The sequence below is a fragment of the Camellia sinensis genome, chromosome 10 (assembly GCF_055761805.1).
Source record: "Camellia sinensis isolate YWXY chromosome 10, ASM5576180v1, whole genome shotgun sequence".
Taxonomy (NCBI): domain Eukaryota; kingdom Viridiplantae; phylum Streptophyta; class Magnoliopsida; order Ericales; family Theaceae; genus Camellia; species Camellia sinensis.
This window is the reverse complement of record NC_138970.1, coordinates 83,323,563-83,340,065: the sequence shown is the minus strand read 5'-3', so window position 1 is coordinate 83,340,065 and position 16,503 is coordinate 83,323,563.

Genomic DNA, 16,503 nt, shown 5'->3' with positions numbered 1-16,503 from the left:
AGCAGAGTTGATTACCAGACTATAGCAGCAAACTGGAGCTTCTAGTTCACACACACCTCCTCCCCCACCAAGAGTTCCAATACTCGGGGAGACGCCAAACGTCCAGGAAAATACGAACGTTCCAACGGGGCTAGCTCCGCCCCAAATCCTACCCCAACTATCTAAAGCACCCATCAACCTAGTGGATTCACCGTTCGAGTTCGAGGTGGACCCAACGGTGTTAAAAGTAAGCAAGCTAGAAAAGCTTTTCAAGAAGTCTCAAGGTGTGAAATCCATTCCAGATATAGAGGATGGATATACCGACTCAGCCGTGACGCTGCCAGACCGGTTTAAAATGCCGCACGTAGACCGCTTCGATGGGTCTGGAGATCCTATGGTGCACTTATGACTGTTTTCAGATATCCTAAGGCCGATGGGCCTTTCCAGACTACAGAAGCTCTCCCTGTTTGGCCAGACCCTGTTGGGTATAGCGGCCATTTGGTACGCAAAACTAGAGGACTCCGTTAAGAAAAGTTGAGAGGAGATGGCTGAGGCCTTCATAGCTCAATACTCCTATCACACTCAGATCGAGATCACAACTCGTGATCTCGAGACCACCAGGTAAGAACTGAAGAAGAGCTTCTCAAATTTTGTGACCCGCTGGAGGGCTAAAGCCTCGATGATGACCATTAGGCCCGTTGACAAAGATCAGATTCGGATGGTTGTGCGCAACCTCCAGCCCAAGCTCATGCAAAAGATGATTGTTCTCCCCCTCTCCACCTTTGCAGACCTACATGAGATTGGGGTGCAGATCAAGGACGCAATGAAACAAGGTCTGATTGACTATGAAAAAGAGCAGCCCAGGAGGGCATTCAACCGTAATATCAATACAGGCACAAGCAGTGCAACAGCTGCTAGATCTTCAGATGTGGGTATGGTCACCACCACCCCTCCTAAAACCCTTATAGCTACACATTTTACTGGTATGTCCGGAAGTAGTTCGCAAACAACCAGATATGCGCCCAGAGGCCAAAGAACCTTCACCCCACTATACATGTCCTTGTCCAAGGCTTTGGGGGTTTTGATCCAGAAAGGGCACTTGAAGCCCTTAGAGCCGCGACCCTTACCAGAAAAAATTCCCTCTACCCATAACCCGGCGAAGTATTGTGCCTATCACTAACAGCATGGTCACGAAACCGACCAGTGCTTTCGATTACGTCACGAGATTTAGAATCTCATAGACAACAAGGTGATTATGCCCCCGGAGAAATCTAACGTCACAACCAACCCTCTCCCACCACATAACCAAGCTCCACCTCCCAAACGCATCTACCTCATCCAAACCTCGGTCATCCCATATGACCCGAGCATATATATTACCCCTTCTCACCTACCCAAGCCGGAGGTATTCATTCCTGACAGCACTGACTTGTGCATGTTGGACATCTCCCAAACCCAACCAGAACCGGTGGTGGTGACTACCGAAGATAGAGCAGGGATCACTTTGGGAATAGAGAAGAATGAGGATTCAGAGCCTGAGGGATCTGTGAGTTTTGAGTACAACTCGAGCGATTATATCACACCAACGGATCAGCCTAAGCTAAGGATAGAATTGCTAGTGGGGGCAGAGATCTGTGTAGCTCAAGAGGATAGACCTAATAAAGGGCTAGATGACTTGGCAGAACTAGAAGAGGACATTACGAATCTGCAATTCTTTGAAGAACAGGATTCAGGGGACGTGACTATCAACTGGTTCGATCTGGAAGGGTCAACGGAAGCTACCGGACGGCTCAGCGACGAGCTGGATGTTTTTGAGGTATATCAGTCAGAGCAAGGACCATTAGAAACGGGGACATCAACAGTGGTCGGAATGGCCGGGGATCAGAATGAACTGCTGGAAAGCACCGGTGATAAGAATTTTGCTCAGGATCAGAACAATTTGATTACGGAAGATGCTGAGCAGCAGGCTGCACTGAAATAGTTTGAGCAGGAAAAAATCGAAGATCTGGAGAGGGCTAGAAAGGCCAAAGCCCCTGTGGGGACAGAATGTGCTGTGGGCACGGGAATGGAATGTGCTGTGTGCATAGGAACAGTTGTAACAAAACCGGATAGCTGTTTGTCGATGGCTGATGGCATGTGGTGGGAAGATGATGACCTATGTCTTGCCCACACAGACGAAGATTGGGGGAACAACCAACCAGATGATACCTGGTATATTGGAGAGGTGGACCACATGACCAAGAGTGGGCCGTATTTCAAGCCCCCACACCTAGATCAACCAGCGGCATCTGGAAAGGACACAGAGGCGAAGAAGCAGAAAGAAAAGTTACTCAAAGAGAAGGCTGTGTTGACACTGCTTAAGAAGATACAAGCAGACATCTCCATCTGGGGACTGCTTATGGCTTCAAAAGTACACAGACAGGTTGTCCTCTCTGCAATGGACAAGGCTAAACTTTCGATCGATACCATGCCTGAGCAGCTGGTAAGATTGGTTTTTCCGGGAGGAGCTTCCCTAACATTAACCTTTACTGATAAGGAGTTGCTGCCTGAGGGCTCAAACCATAACAAACCACTCTACATCTTTGTGAAGTGTAGAGACAAATGGATACCAGTAGTTCTTGTCGATACGGGATCTGCCATCAACGTATGTCTGTCAAGGACGACATATGCAATCGGGTTGAAGCCCGTGGACTTCATACGCACTACCCAGGTTATTCGGGCATATGATAACACTAGAAGAGAAGTGATAGGGACTGTGCAGATTCAGACTAGGGTCAGTCCAGGACAACACGATATTGACTTTCATGTCTTGGACGTTTCTGTGAACTTCAATCTACTCCTAGGGCGGCCGTGGCTGCACCAGGGAAAGGCAGTCTCTTCTACCCTGCATCAGATGTTGAAGTACCCCCATAGGAAGGGGGTGGCTATGGTTTTTGAAAATTCATCAATCCATCTGCCGCCAAAGGTGTCTACGCCGATTCTGGAGATCGAACATGGCGCGGAGGATGTGTTCTTGTCAGGATTTACCCTAACTGAGGCTCGGGTTGTACAGAACATACTGGCAATTGATGAGGGGTTATATATCAGTCCACAGTCTGTGTACCTCATGAACAAGCTCCAACGCATCCCCAGGATAGGATTAGGGAAAAGTGGCCAAAAAGGCATTGCAGCATCGGCCGAAGTGCCACATAACCCACATACCTTTGGTTTAGGTTATCTGCCTACCAAAGACGACTAGGTGAGGAAAGGCAAGGAGATGGCCGAAAGGGCCAAAGCAAAGCGAGTCGAGAAGTCTTATGAGTTGGTACACCGGCCTATCCAGGGTACCCTGAACGGATGTTTTGTCCGGGAGGGGGAGGACTTTCCATTCTGCGGCTTCCTAGAGCCATGGATGAATGAAAAGAGGAGGCATTTGCCGGGGTTTGAGATATTCTTTGACTTGCACTTGTCTGGGGATGATATTGCTGAGGAGCAGACAGACCCACCAGCTGAGGCTGAGCAGTGTAGGGAGGAGGATTTCAAGAGAACAGAGATTGAAATGGGGGTAGCACTGTCTTGTCTGCTTTCAGATCCACCGATCGTACATAAGTGCTTGGGGGATAGCTTCTCGGTGTCCATGATCAGGAATGAAACGGCTGCGAGCCCATCTTCAAACATTCTGGATGCATCCATCGCACCCTCCCTCGTCTGGCAATACGAGGAAGGATTCTTATCGAGCAGCACTGGGTCAGGTAGTGAGCCAAAATCTGATTCCACTAAGTCCGTAGAGTGGGAATCAGGTTCTAGCTCGTCTGAGTCTGAGTCCGGTATTCTTAGGGGTGACAACCTAGATGCCACAGTCCTGTCTAGGTCGTCTTTTTCTTTTTCCTTTGAGTCTGTTGTAACAGAGGAACAGGGCGACTTCGAAGTACTTAATGAGAATTGTGCGGCTGTGGCCTTCGAATACTTTTCTGTGCCCTTAATTTATTGCATTAATCAGGATTTTCAAAATTTTGATGAAAACGACGAGGAAGAAATTCCTCCGGTTTTGCAATATTTGCTTGATCAAGAGCAAGGGAGGTTTGTAAAACCCTTGGTTGATAAAATCACCCAAATTAATATTGGTACTGAGAAGGACCAGCGGCTGGTCCAGATCGGGTCCACGTTGTCTTCGGAAGAGCGCGAGCGCTTAGTCACTTTGTTAAAAAATTTCAAAGATGTTTTCGTGTGGTCCTATGAAGACATGCCTAGAATCGATCCTGAGATTGTACAGCACCATATACCTCTTGACCCAGAGGCCGGACCTATTAAGCAGAAGCTTAGAAGGATCCGCTTGGATTGGGCTCTCAAGATTAAAGAAGAGGTCACCAAGCAAATTGACAAGGGTTCCTGCTAGTATCCGAATACCCAACTTGGTTGGCCAATATAGTTCTGGTGCCGAAGAAGGATGGCAGAATTCAGGTATGTGTGGACTTTAGGGATTTGAATAAAGCCAGTCCGAAGGACGACTTTCCTCTATCACATATTGATGAGTTAGTGGACTTCACTGCTAGGCATGCGTTGCTCTCATTCATGGACGGGTTTTCAGGCTACAATCAGATATTGATGGCACTCGAAGACCGGGAGAAGACCGCTTTCACCACCCCATGGGGAACCTATTGTTATAGGGTAATGCCGTTTGGGTTGAAGAATGCTGGGGCTACGTATCAACGGGCTGAGACCACAATTTTGCATGACATGATCCATAAAGAGGTGGAGGTGTACATGGACGACATGATTGTCAAGTCCAAAGAAAGAGAGGGCCACTACACCGCCTTGCAGAAATTCTTCCAATGGATTAGGGAGTATCGGCTGCGGTTGAATCCTCAGAAATGTACGTTCGGTGTTACAGCAGGGAAAATGCTAGGGTTCTTGATCACACAAAGGGGCATCGAAGTCGACCCTTCCAAAATCAAGACCATCTTAGAAATGCCACCACCGAGGGCTAAAAAGGATGTGCGAGGCTTTCTGGGCAAAGTGCAATTCATAAAACAGTTTATTTCTAAATTAACCTTAACTTGTGAACCACTCTTTGGTCTCCTGAAGAAAGGAACGAAGTTCCAATGGGACGGTCGATGCCAAGCTGCTTTCGATCAGATCAAGCAATATCTACAAAACCCACTTATGTTGTCACCACCTGAGCCGGGGAAACTGTTGATTCTGTATCTTTCAGTGACTGAAACTACGATGGATTGCATGCTCGCACAAGAGTCTGAGGACAAGGTAGAGAAGGCTATCTACTACATGAGCAAGAAAATGCTAAAGTACGAGACCCGCTACACGCCGCTGGAGAAGGCTTGTTTGGCCTTGGTATGGGCTACCAAGAAGCTGCGGCACTACCTGTTAGCTCACTCTGTAATACTGGTTTCAAGATTAGATCCCATCAAATACCTCTTCGAGAAACCAACACTTACGGGTAGGCTAACTCGTTGGTTGCTTTTGCTTTTCGAATTTGATCTGAAGTACGTAACGCGCAAGTCAGTAAAAGGGAGAGCGGTAGCGGAGTTCCTAGCCGATCACCCAGCTGAAAGGGATGAAGCAGTTGAGTACCTATTCCCAGATGAGGCCATTTTTCATGTCGAGGACGAAACTTGGACGATGTACTTTGACGGAGCGTCAAACCAATATGGGTATGGGATAGGAGTGTTGCTGATAGCACCCGACAATTCCCGCATACCTCTAGCATTCAAACTCTGGTTCAAAGTACCGAACAATGAGGTAGAATATGAGGCATGTATTGCCGGTTTGGAAACCGCCCTAGAACTAGGGACAAAACGGTTGGACGTCATCGGGGACTCGAACCTTGTTGTATCTCAAGCTAAAGGAGATTGGAAAGTCAAAAAGGAAAAGATGAGAATTTATCACCAAACCTTGGACGTGTTAATTCCTCGGTTTGAGAAGTTAAACTTCGCTCATCTGTTAAGAGAAAACAACAGATTTGCAAATTCACTAGCAACTCTATCTTCCATGATAGACATCCCTTTCGGAGTCCGAATGCGTCCGATCATCATCGAATAGAAATTTATGCCGGCCTACGAGCTGATTGCTGCCATAGATGAGGTACAAGATGAGAATCCTTGGTATTACGATGTCTGGAACTTCTTAGAAAAAGAGGCGTACCCACTAGGGTTAAATGCCAAAGATAAGAGGGCAATTCGAAGAATGACTGCTCAGTTCATCGTCTATGGAGGTAAACTGTACAAGAGAGGTCATCTCGGGATGCATAAGCTGCGTTGATACTGAAGAATCCAAGCGCCTGATGGAGGCCATCCATGGAGGAGAGTGCGGAGCACACATGAACGGGGTGATGCTAGCCTGAAAGATCCTTAGACAGGGTTATTACTGGTCTACCATGGAGGAGGATTGTTTTGGCTCTGTCCGACGATGCCACAAATGTCAAATCCATGCAAACCGCATGAACATTCCGTCGTCGAAGCTGTACAACATGACTTTGCCGTGGCTGTTTTCAGTCTGGGGGATTGATGTGATTGGAGCTGTCACCCCGAAGGGGCCCAACGGGCATGAGTACATTCTGGTAGCGATAGACTACTTCACAAAGTGGGTTGAGGCCTAGTCTTACGCAGTGTTGAAGGCATCGCATGTTGCTAAGTTCATCAGAAACAACATCATCTGCTGCTATGGGATCCCGAATGAGATCATTTCAGATAATGGCTCTCACATCAAGAAGGAAGTGATCGACTTGCTAGAGAAGTATAACGTGGCTTTTCATAAGTCATCCACATATCGACCGCAGACCAATGGAGCAGTTGAGGCCGCCAACAAGAACGTCAAGCATATACTGCAGAAGATGGTGAAAACCTACCGGGACTGGCCATATAAGTTGCTGTTTGCTCTGTGGGGCTACCGGATGTCAATTCGAACTTCTACTGGAGCGACTCCATATTCCTTGGTTTATGGGATGGAGGCTATTTTGCCTATCGAAGTTGAGGTCCTGTCATTACAAGTATTGGCTGAGTGTCAGATAGCTGAGGCAGATTGGCAGCAGACCAGGTTCGAAGAACTCATGCTGTTTGATGAAAGAAGGCTGAAAGCTGTAGACACCCCATTTTTGACCGACCTTGAGACTCAGACGTCACCAGTTGAGCACTCGGTGATATTGCATATTGTGCTTCTTCAGAGGTTTCGGAGTCTTGGCCGCGAGCTTTGCCTCCGGACTTCCGGACTCTTTCATGCTTTGCCTCGGTTTGCGAACCAGGCCCTGTTTTCTCTTCACGAAGGAAGGGAGAGGTCTCGTAGACCATCTCTCAGTGGCCGTAGGCTACGTTTCGTGGTCGTAGGCCATTTTGCCCGTTTGGAATCCGGTTTCTGATTTTTCGGAATCGTGGGCCGTGTGCCTCGGTTCGGGACCGCTTAACCACCTCCGTTTGCCCCGATTTTCGGCATACATCTTATTTGCTCCCTTTTGAGGGACACTGTGGTCCGAGAGACCGGCTTCGTGGTCAAACACCACTCCTGGTGCCTAACAGCCAGTTTTCGGGGCCTCGGGCTGCGTGTTTCGGCCCCCGAACCTTCATTTTGCATCGGTTTGAGATCATTGTTGGTGGAGACCTTATTTTCACTGTTAGAAAGCCTGTAAGAGGGTGGGAGGCCAGCAATTTTGTTGAAAAGCCAACTTCTTTTTGGTCAAAAGTGGTTCAGCATGAATCCAGGAAGGAGAAAAATCTGCGCGGCTTCACCGAAACGGGCGTAACTCTTTGCACAAAAGGAATTAAGATATGAGGCCACCACCACTGGAAAGCTTACTTCCGGGGCTTCATTTTGCACTCAAGAATATCCCAAGTCCAAGTCTGGGGGGGGAGATGTGGTTGGTTGAAGTTCGGTTGGACCGAATCTGCGCGGCTTCACGGAAAAGGGCATAACTTTTTCTACAGGAGGAATTTTAATGCAAAGTTTGCGCCATTGGAAAGTTAACTTCCGGGGCTTCATCCTAGAGGGTGGCCGGCCACTTTTCCCCTTTGACCTAGCCGGCCGGCCACTTTTTCTGGCCGGCCAGCCACTTACCTGGTGGATGACTTTTTTGCCCTTTTAAACTAGCCAGCCATGCCCCACTCCCCAAGTGTGTCCTAGAAGTGAATTTTGTTTTCCACTACACCCATGTCCGAGGGTTTGGCCATTTTGGGGGGAAACTTGATTTGTTTTCCCCCCCACTTTTTTTCCCCCTCTTTTCCACCCCTTTTGCTTATATATACAGCCCCTCCCCTTCAGATTTTAGGGTTACAAAATTTCCCCCCAAGAGCCTTGCATTATATCCCTCTCCATCTCTATTTTCAAGCTCAAACCTTCAAACCCTACACCATTTTACACTACAACCGTTAGCCCTACCCTTCCACCTTCCATTCCAGCAGCTGGAGGATGTTCTTCAAGGCCTAGGAGTGCTGCAAACTCAAGCCAAGAGTTGCTAAAGACTTGTCTTCAAGGGTAAGTTCCATTTCTCCCTTTTTGGTCCATATCTTGTATCATTTCTTAGCCATAATTGCTTGCTGTTTTGAGCTCTGGCCCTAACTAAAAGTGGCATTTTTTTTAGCTCCTTTTCACTGTTGTTTAAGGGTCTCCCACTGTTTGAGGCCTCCTTGATACACTTGCTTCATTATCCCTCTTGTATGCCATTTTCTTGTGTAGTATTTTTGGCATATGTATAATCTGTTTTGAGGTATGTAATAAAATGTGAAGTAGCTTATTTTGAGCCCTTATTCAACATTGTTGAAGGGCTCATTGCTGTTTGAGGCTTTCATTTATCACTTGCCTTTATATCTCTTTTTTGGCCACATTTCTGCATGATTTGTTAGCCTATTGTGCTTCTGTTTTTAGGCTCTTTTCAGAACTGAAAATAGTCTTATTTTGGCCTCCTCTTCATGTTTCATTGAGGGTCTTTTACTGTTTGAGGCATCCTTTATATACTTTGTGTTACTTCCCTCTTTTAGCCTTATTTTGCATAGCATTTTGAGCATTCTTGCGTACTGTTTTAGGTCCGGCCATCAACTGTAAAATGCCATATTTTTGGCCCCTCTTCAATGTTGTTGAAGGGCCCCTTTGTGTTTAAGGCCAGAAACCTTCACTTGCTTCTTTGTCCACCTTTTGGCCCATTTCTTGCATGAGAGCTTAGCCATACTTGTGTTTGTTTTTGGGCTCTTTTCAGAACTGTAAGTAGTCATATTTTTGGTCCCTCTTCAGTGTTTTAGAAGAGTCTTTTTCTGTTTGGGCTTTTCATCTACCACTTACTTCATTGCCTCCCTTGCGGAGCCATTTTTGTATGTTAATTTAGTCCCACTTGTGCTTACTGTTTGGCCATGCTTTGAACTGTAAAAATGCTTATTTTGGGGCTGCCTTGCTTCTGTCTTTTCATTCCATGTATCAATTATGCATGCTTTGTATAGCCGTAAGCCATTTCATGTACCTAGTTTTGCATTTCGGGAGAAATTCCATGCATCGGGTGTCATTTCGCCTTGTTTCGGGGCTGTTTTGCCCCTCATTTTGCTACTGATTTTTGCATGTTTGCATATCATATTCCATGTCTTTGCCATGTCTCATTAGAGTGGCATTTTGGTGCCTGATGGTCGGTCCTCGGTTTGCGTGCACGCGTGCACGCATTTCGAGTCGTCTTGTTTTCATCTGATGGCCTCCTATGTGAGTGTGGCTGAGGCTCTCTCATATTGGTGTAAGCCCATTATTGCATTGCGTATGCTATTTCATCCATAGCATTGTGTATGCTCGGTTGTGTATTACCTCGGGTAGCGTGTATGCCATTCCATAACATTGTGTATGTTAGGATTGTATCTTAGTTGCATTTCATGCATGTCATGCATATTGCATCGTGCTTGGGATAGGAGTTAGCCCGAGCACGGGAAACGAGGTACGTTTCATACTCCGAGTGACGGAATGTGTCTCAATTCCCAGTCACCGACACTCCGAATTATCCATAATGGAGTTTAGGTTTTGTTGTGTTTACATGTGCATTCAGTCTATATTGAATTGCACAATTCGACTCCTCAGCCATCATGCATCGAGATGCGTGATTGGTGGCACGAGGATCGAGGCATGCATACATTTGTGAAAATACATTGCTATGCCCCTTTCCTGCTCTCTGTTGCAGCAAATCAAGAATCAGCGGTCTTCCGAGGCTTGGCACGCATTTCAAGAACAGGTGCAAACAGAGGCTAATTGGGGCATCGTCATGGATTTCCACGCAAAGGCAACCCGGGCATGCATCATTCATCATCCGGAATGGAATCAAGGCAGTCCCTGGCTTGCATGCCAGTTTATTTATTTTCTTAGTTAATTTGTTAATTAATTAGGAATTTGTACATATTTGGACTGTAATATTTATTTGGACTGTACTATTCTTTTATTCGGGACTGTATATTTATTCGGACCCTCTGCGCGAGGGCAATGTTGTAATAAGTGTGCGTGAGTGTGATGTATGTCTTCCAACCCCACGTCTTTCTCCTTTTTATTTATCCGCTTATGGTGGTTAGATTAGGGCATATTTCAATTAGCATACAGTATGACAGCATGTTTGCATCATTCATCTGTTTTGCATGCACCGGACTCGGCGCATCATACTAACTGCATTGTATTTTCAATTCCAAATTGAATACATGTTAGCTGTAGCATTTCATATGCCATGTTTAGAATAGCCGAGCCTGCTATTGTTGCATTTTTGCATGTGCTGCATTAGGCACTTCTGTATAGTTAGGATCATGCATGGATTTCTAATGAGTTTCTGTTTTGGCTTGGAGTACTCGGTAAGTTTTATGCTTTAGCGTCCTTGCATGTGTGTGAGTGATTGCCATGAATAGCATGCTTACCATGAGGCTATATGCTTATGTGATATAACTGCCTGAATGCCTGTGAGTGAAGGTTAGGTTATTTGGATTGGAACAAATCATTGACTGTGAGTTTTAAGCCCACTAGATAGTGGCAAAACCATCTTTTCTAAGCCCACCCGAGGGTGGCAAAATCTGTATTTTAAGCCTACTTGCGAGTAGCAAACCAGCTTTCAAACAAACAAACATGAAATGTTTTGTTCCAATTCAGGCGATCCAGTCTATACTTGTACGCATCACATAGTAATCTAGGCTAATAACCGGAATAAGAACACATAATGTTTTCAAAAATAGATATCATGGTTAGTAGAGGCCGATCTTTGATCGGGCGAGCGGGGGTGCTCATGAAGTGACCTTCCCCAATCGTACCCAAGTTCCTGAGCCGAGGCAACTTCGGTAATGACGGACACGTGGCCTTAGGCAAACGAGTCAGGGTTTCCTAAATTTCCCCAAAATAAAATATTTAGGTGGCGACTCTGTATCTGGCAAAGCAGTCCATGTTTGGCACTTCTTTCAAAAATCTGTTTTCTTAAAACGATTTACCGGATTTGGACTCTTTGGTTCAGATTTAGAACCGTGACAATTTGAGAGTCCTGAACTGTAGTGACCCCAAATGAACAGAACGGGACTCACCCTTCCCGGGGCGTTCGGGGACGTCTACAAAAGCACTGTATCATGTTCAGGGTTATCAACGAAGAATTGCCAGGGCTTTTAACAAGAAGGTTAAGTCCAAGAATTTGAAGGAAGGGGATCTAGTGCTCAAAGACAACCGAGCTCCCATTCATGACCCTAGGAGCAAGTTCAGACCCAATTGGACTGGCCCTTACATCATCAAGTCTATTTGGTCAGGCGAGGCTATCGTTCTAATGGATCTAGATGGTCTAGAGTTCTCCCAACCAATCAACATGGACAAGTAGAAGAAATATTATCCCTGAGTGGCTCGCTAGGCCGAAAACATGAAAGGGCGACCTAGGCAAAAGTTAGAGCACAGAAAATTTGAAATAAGAAAAGCATAGCTCGCAAGGTTGAAAACCAAGAAGGGTCGCCTTGGCAAAAGTTAGAGCGCAAAAGGAGAGGTTAAATACCTGAGTGTACCTTAACCGGAACTAAGTAAGGCTTGATTCCCATGTTTGGGATACATAGGCAACTTCATTCTGAAGTCCAGCTATGAGCACTTCCAAATCAACTATGTCCATGTAATGGTTCTAATCATCTTTCTCATCCAAAAGTTCGGCTATCACCTTCACTATGAGGACTGGTTACAGTGCGCTGTAGTGCTGTTCAAACAAGGGGCAACTTTCCGTTGCCGTTCAGTGTGCTGCGGTTCTATTCAAACAAGGGGCAACTTTCCGTTGTTGTTTGATGAAAGAAGGCTGAAAGCACTGTATCATGTTCAGGGTTATCAACGAAGAATTGCCAGGGCTTTTAACAAGAAGGTTAAGTCCAGGAATTTGAAGGAAGGGGATCTAGTGCTCAAAGACAACCAAGCTCCCATTCACGACCTTAGGGGCAAGTTCAGACCCAATTAGACTGGCCCTTACATCATCAAGTCTATTTGGTCAAGCGGGGCTGTCGTCCTGATGGATCTAGATGGTCTAGAGTACTCCCAACCGCTCAACATGGACAAGTAGAAGAAATATTATCCCTGAGTGGCTCGCTAGGCCGAAAACCCGAAAGGGCGACCTAGGCAAAAGTTAGAGCACAGAAAATTTGAAATAAGAAAAGCATAGCTCACAAGGTTGAAAACCCGGAAGGGTGGCCTTGGCAAAAGTTAGAGCGCAAAAGGAGAGTGTACCTTAAACGGAACTATGTAAGGCTTGATTCCCATGTTTAGGATACGTAGGCAACTTCATTCTAAAGTCCAGCCATAAACAATTCCAAATCAACTATGTCCATGTAATGGTTCTGATCATCTTTCTCATCCAAGAGTTCGGTTATCACCTTCACTATGAGGACTGGTTACAGTGCGCTGTAGTGCTGTTCAAACAAGGGGCAACTTTCTGTTGTCGTTCAGTGCGCTGCGGTGCTATTCAAACAAGAGGCAACTTTTCATTGTCGTGTAGTGCCGTTCAGACAAGGGGCAATTTTCCATTGTTTTGGATCTGAGGTTGTGTATCTCAAGAGTAAATTCTGCGTTGGTCGAGCAGTGGCCGTTTGTAAAAACAGTTTTTGAGAATTTTTACTAAGGTTGACTAATTTTCTCAAAAATTATTCCATTTTTCCAAAACTGGACCATTTCTTGGACCCAAAAGAAGGAAAATTTTTAGTGCTCATAACCTGACTTGCATGATTTCAAATCAGAAAGTTGAACAAGTGTGTTAATCTAACTCTCATATTGATTAAAATTGTTTTAGTAGAAAACTAAAACCAAAAATGGTCAAAATGATGAACTAGGGGCACAGTTGAGTCAGGTGTTCTGTCTTTTCCCCATTGTCGACATACTTGCCAGAAAGGGCACTTTGTTTTCCAGAAAAGGGCACCATTGAATCTAACAACAAAGCGCTGAAAGCTCTCTCACCCTCCAAGTAGCGAGGTATCAAGCCTAGTGCGAAGCACAAACTGGAATGGATCAAGATATTTTGCTCCCTCATCTAGACTGGTATGATCACATCCATACTGGCCAAGGGCGTCGCCAACCGCTGTCAGTTATGGATCTACTGCACATCCTGTGACAACTCCTCTATGGGAAAATTCACTAGCTGTGCACAGAAGAATGAGAATCTAGCAAGATGCTAAGGGCAAGAGCCCACAACATCTTGTTTGTCCATCAACCACCCAGGGGAGGGATAAAAAAATGAGAGATTGAAGAATAGAGAGATGTGCACTGAGAGAAAAAGTGAGAAAAGGGCTTTTTTTCAGAAAAACAGAGCCTGAGGGCCAAGTGAAGTGAGAAACACCAAATAAGAAAAGGTGGGAAATAATACCCGAAGAAACTGGCTCCTCGCGAATCGAGAGGTCTCTCATCTTTGAAACACGTCTGAGTGTCGTGTATGCTGTTTTGTTTGACTCGTTTCTTATTCTGAGTCGTTTTGGATGTCAATAGCTGTGTTTAGGTTGTTTACCTTTGCTTTTCCTTTGTTGAGCCTTTTGGATGTGGTCAGTCGTAGGCTCAATACCCATTTAAGAACCCATCTCTTAATTTCAAAAATAAATCATTTTGTGCTCGGAGTACTGTGTCATTCTCCACGTATGTGCAAAACAGGATTTGTTCTTTCATAAAACGGCGAGTTTCAACCCAGGTCATGTGAGAACAGAAGACCCAGGACCTATTTGAAGCTATATGGGTTTCGGGCTGCGAAACAAAAGAAAAGAACGAAAATTTGGAGCATTTGAGTTTGTTTCAACCTCTGCAAGTTCCGTCACCACATCCTGTACATTCAGAATGAACTGTGTGTTCAGAATGAACTGTCTTCAGAATGAGCTGTATGTTCAGAATCAGCTGTGTGCCAAGTAAACTGAGTACTGTGTTTTGAACTGTGTGTTCAGAATGAGCTGTGTGCCAAATAAACTAGAATGTTGTGTTATGAGCTGTGTGTTCAAAAGTGAACAGAATACTGTGAACTGTGTTGACTATTTCCATGCCAGAATGGCAATCAGAAGTGCTCTCCCTGAGCACTTGTTCCTGCCAGAGGCATCTTGGCTGTGTTTGCAATGAGTTCCTAGGAGATCAATTGCGTTGGTGGAAACTAGTGTTCGAATGGCTGTTGCCTAGAACACAAAGGTTTGGAATTTTCGAGACTAAAGTCTGGTTTAAATACCCAGGGGTGTATCCCCGGCTTGAAATTTGTATGGAAGCCCCATAGGTGAGGTAGCAGGTACGCGCCTCGATTCTGGATACTGAACTAACCTAGTCTGTCACCCCGTTGAAGAATAGGGAAAGTTGTGAATATGATCAGGAAGAAAAGCGGCATCCATGGTTTCCCCAGTAGATGTTCCTCCTTGTCAGCATTTCAGCACCTTTGTACTGTGAGTTGAAGGTGAGAGTTCGAAGAACACAAGGGGGAGACCCCCGTCAGAGTAGAGCTGTAATAACCCGACCCTCGTATAAGTTTTCCGATATATTCTCAGTTCTTGTTTTAGGCTTTTGAATGCTCATCGTGAAATTCTATGAGAAATTATGGTTAAGAAAGTGAACTCCATGTTTAAGGCATGTTTAAGGGAGTCTATCTGTTTAACAAGGCAAGTATTTGTTACATGAGAATGTTTAAATCAGAAATTGGAAGCCTTAGAGGCTTAATTATCCGAAATTGATTTCATATATGTAATCAGCATAATTTTTAAGTAATATTAAGCGCTTCTATGAAATTTCAATTTGGGGATGCTTAAACGATTAATTTTCGTCCCTATTCAAGCTTTATATATATACATGTTTATAAGAGTCTTATTGACCTTAAGACTTAGGAACCATATATCTCCTGAGAGAAGATGAGGAGAGAGAGAATTGAAGGCTAGAGGGAGGAGATCATCAAAAAGGTTGGGAATTTGAGGAAGTTTAAGCACAAGGTATGTAGAAGGCTATCTCAATTAACTCCTATAACTCTTCTTCTTCTTAAGATGTGTGAAATACCCTCATGATCATGTCATTTAGGGGTTGGAATTATGATTCTATATGTGTGTAAGAAGTTAATGGACAAGATTACCTTACTTGGTTGTTTGATTCATTTGGAATTAACCATGGAGAAGTTATATTTTATCTTCTTATTTTGAACTCAAGTATGTGGGCATGGCTTTATATCAAAGTACGCTTATGGGTATGTAAAGGAAGAACTCTCATGGACTTGTGTATGTTGAACTAAAGTATATTAGTTTGATGTATGTAATTGTCATTGTATTTATATGATTTTGGGCCATGTTTTACCAATTATGAAAGTTATTTTGAGCCTTATTCATGTTCACCAAAAGGTGGGATTTTGCAAGAATTTTCGGACAATTTTGGGCAGAATCGCCGCACGTGCGGGGGTCATGGTCACACGTGCGGAAGGTGCTGCCGCACGTGCGGGAAATGGTAAAAAACAGGGGCTTGGCTACCGTCTAAAAGGCACATGCGGGCATTTTGCCGCACGTGCGGGAGATCTTGCCGCACGTACGGGGCTCACAGCCGCACGTGCGACTCATGCTGAAAAACACTGTCTGCTCCGTTTTGCGTGTAGAATCCTCTAATATTGTCGAAACATGTATTTGATGCCTTTTTAATATTTATACACGCCTTCGAAGTGAAGTGAAACAGAAAGTTAATTGATGAGAAAACAATGAACTAATGTGTAAGTTTTGGATGTGTGCAGGACACACTTCGGGAGGAAGTAACACGTCATCGCAACACTGTGAGTAGTAGTACCATTGTATGCTTTACATTAGCTAATGATTATCATTAGCATTTTGTTCATGCACGATATGTGACTATGTTAATGTTTTATGATATGTAAAGAAAGAAATGGAAAAGATTAAATACTTTCATTCTGTAAGACTCTGGGCCTATGGCCATTCAATATAAGTTGTTATGATATGAAACAAAGTGCTACATGGAACTAAGTGCTACGATGTGAGCCACCTCTAGAATCCGTGTGAGACACCTCTTCAGTTCATACAAGTATGTTTCAAGGGCTTAATGCCAAATTATCCAAGGGCGTAATGCCAAGCTATTTAAGGGCTTCATGCCACCATG